The sequence below is a fragment of the Falco punctatus genome (genome assembly GCF_963210335.1).
Source record: "Falco punctatus genome assembly, chromosome: 5".
Classification (NCBI taxonomy): domain Eukaryota; kingdom Metazoa; phylum Chordata; class Aves; order Falconiformes; family Falconidae; genus Falco; species Falco punctatus.
In genome coordinates, this window is record NC_137584.1 from 46,942,717 (window position 1) to 46,946,084 (window position 3,368).

At 50.0% G+C, this 3,368-nt stretch overlaps 1 protein-coding gene across 5 annotated transcripts in view; it reads right to left on the reverse strand.

Annotated features, from left to right (window-relative positions):
- SYNE1 (spectrin repeat containing nuclear envelope protein 1) overlaps positions 1–3,068 on the reverse strand; it is a 316,411-nt gene extending 313,343 nt beyond the window's left edge. For all 5 annotated transcript variants that reach the window (XM_080389669.1, XM_080389663.1, XM_080389667.1 and 2 more), the window contains exon 1: positions 2,981–3,068. The gene's annotated coding sequence lies outside the window, so the exon portion shown is untranslated. The remainder of the gene's footprint in view (positions 1–2,980) is intronic.
- Between the last annotated feature and the right edge of the window lie 300 nt (positions 3,069–3,368).

A 3,368-nucleotide genomic window follows, 5' to 3' on the forward strand; every position in this document is an offset into this window, starting at 1 on the left:
AGTGGTTTGAAACTCTGGTTCTTGTCTTGAAAGCTGTAATTCCAATGGTACAGAAAATGCAGAGTGTTCTAGGAGGAAACAGAAGACAGAGACTAACTATTTTTTAGAAAAATTGGGAAGAACACATATTGCATGCATTGTTAGATATATTCAAAGGAATGTCATTCACTCTCTGATGTGAAAAATTAAATTTAGCGTATACTACAGTTTAGTAATCCCGCTATTGAAATTCTGCAGGAATATATTATAGTTTATATAGATGCTGGTAACAGCAGAAGATGGATCCGTAGCTCATTACCTTCTACAAACAGGGGATATAATCCTTGCTTCAAAGAGCTTACTATCTGCGCAGACAAAAAGGGGCTAAGATTAAGATCAGAGGTCACAATACACAAGCAAATAGGACAGAGTGAAGTTTGGATATAATGTGTAAGGTGGTTAATGGTAGGAGAGCTATTCTGATTTTTTCTGTTTTAATACTGGTACAGCACTAGGATTTCTATGTCATAATATAACCTATAGCAGAAAAACACACATCTCAGGAAAGGTAGGTCAAACCGAGCTTGAGATAAGCAAGGAAGCATCAATTCTTTAGTACTTCTGCACAGCTCCCAAGCAAGAAAGCTTAGCTGAAGTGTAATTTTGTGAGCATGGGCAGACACAGCTGCCATATGAATGGGAAAGCAGAAGCACCTGTTTTCCCCATTAAATCTGTGCCTTTGAGTGAAACAAAGGCAAAAGTTCACTTGCTTCAGAGGTACATAGCTGCTGCTATTTTTGTGACCTCTAAGGAGACACAAGAGCTCTAAAGTTTTGTCACTAGCCATGGTAACGAGGAAGTATGAAAATACTTGATTTTGTTTGATGTATGTACTTTCTGAGGAACTACAGATAACATTAGGAAAAAAAATACTGAGTCACAACTGACTTCCTTTAACAAAGCATAACTGAGACTGGTTAATGTGATGCATGTCCAAAGGGTGAATGTATGTGTACGTCTCTTCAGGACTCATCCACTGAAGCTCCATAGACCTGCAGCAATCACTCTCACTGTGTTGACCCTGGAAGTTCTCCAGGAATTCACACCTTGTTCAGTGCCTCACCCAGCAAGATCCTCCTCAGGGCCAGGCACTCTGACCTCCTCCCCAAATGCATTTAAATACTAACAGAGTTGCTGCTTCTCCTTCCCTGCGTGCCTCTGCTCTCCCTGACCCAGTATCAAAGTGTTAAGTTTCTTTGAGCAGTGTACTCGCTGGCAGGCTGTGTAACTCAGCATGGCTCTAGTGAAGTTCACAAATGGCTCCAAAGTTCCCAAAGTACAAAAAAAATCCTTTGACAATTCTCATATTTAATAGACAGTAATGCTGCAGGAAGGTATACAGACATACAACATTCTTGGGTCTGTATTGAATGCAGCAGTCCAAATAACTACTGGTACTTATCACAGTTACTTAAATTAAAAATAGAACAACTTTTTTAAAAAGTAGTCTGAAGTTTATTCGGGCTCATCAGTTATTCATACTTACCCATTGGCATTTCATACTCAGCAACACAGAATTGCCATTGACATATATAATCTCTGAAGGTAATATTAAACAAACCAACCAACCCAGGCACTGTGAACAGGAATTAAAAAAAAAAACAGGAGGGAAGTGGAGAGACTATTACTTCTGCTTTCACATCTAGCAGAGTTTGCAAAGACGAGAACTGAACCACTCCAACATGCAGCACCATGCTCATTCTGGAGAGCTCCCTTTGCCTGGGGAAACTGCAGTGCTTTAAGGACTATGTGAAACACCCTATGGATATGGACTCCTACCAGCAAAAAAGTAACTACAGTCATTGACACTGTACCTCATAAACCTGTTTTGTCATGTCATTCAGCACACAAAACTTAGTACAACAAACAAAGAAGCTCTTCTGTTTACCAGTTAAAATAACACAGCACCCTGATACTCTGTCCAGTAGCAATATTTTAACGTAGCTCATCAGCATTTATAGCTTAGGATCTGTTTCAGTGTTAAAGTGCACACAAGAATCATTAAAATAATTATCAGAGATCACAGAAAGCAGACAGTCCATCTCCACTACTACTACAGAAAAGCGTGTGCCTGCTAAGAGTCTTTCAACAGGCTCAGCACTTGAAAAGTGCTGGCAGGCAGCCAGAAACACCACATACTATTTCCCTACAAGCTACATAGGTAAAAATCCCACACGGTGATAAGCACTGGAGTTTCCCTCAGCATCAAGCAGATTATTTACATAAGTAATTCCTCAGCAGTCTGCAAAATTTGGTCTATTACAGCAGATTACTAATAGCCACTACAAGCACTTTCCCCCAGCACGAATATGGTTGAAAATATGGTTGCTGAAATGCTAGTAACAGCCTTGCAGTGAGTATTTTAGCAGGTCTGACCTCTGGGGAGTTACCACACACACCGGGAGCATACGGGCCCCATGTATCTTTGTTGCGGTGCACTTGTCTTTTCTGCACCATCACCGCAGGCAACCCAGCCGCAAACCGGCATCTGGCGAGCGCGTGTGAACGGCCACATCATCCACGGCGACCAGGTCCTGCTGGCCTGCGGCGTGTGACTGGGGACAGGGACTCTGCAGCACACAGTGCGCCCCGGTGGCGCGCCGCAGCCCCCGCCGGCATCCTCGACCCGCGCACTCAGAAAGGGCAAAAACTCAAATCCACCCGGGAAAACGGAAAACTCGGCGATCACGGCGGCGAGTTTGGGGTTGACCTCAAGGCTAGTTTGGCGCTGAAGAGGAGGAGGAGGCGCCCGGGAGATGCTGCCCCACGGGGGGGGTCCCCGTTCCTGGCCGCGGTCCAGCGACCCGCGGGCTCAACCCTGGGCTCCCCGAGGCGGCGGCCCCTGCCGAAAGCCCCGAGCCCCGGGGAGCCCCGGGGAGCCCCGCGCCGCGCCCCCGGCCCCGGCCCCCGCCCCGGCCCTGCGCCGCCGCCGCTCCCTACCTCCGCCCGCCGTACCGCGCCGCTCCGCGCCTCGCTGCGCCCGGCGGCGCCCTGGTTACCGCGCACAACGCCCCGCCCTGCCCCGCCCGCCGGCCCGCGGCGCGGAAGCAGGTGCGGGGGTTGGGAGAAGGCGGCGAGCCAGGCGCGGCCGCGGGAGCCGTGCCCTTGCGGCGGTCCCCAGCCGCGGCCGCGCTGTGCCTCCTCCCCGCCGCCGCCGGGCACCCCCCGCCGTGCCCTGGAGCCCGCTGTCCCTGGCGCACCGTGGGGGGCCGCGCCCCGCCCCGCCCCGCCGCGGCTGCAGCAGGGCCGGGGCAGCTTGTCCGGGGGCGGCTGCTTTGGCCGCCGTACCGGGCAACCGGGGGTGGTGGTGGTGCAGCGGCCTCAGCGC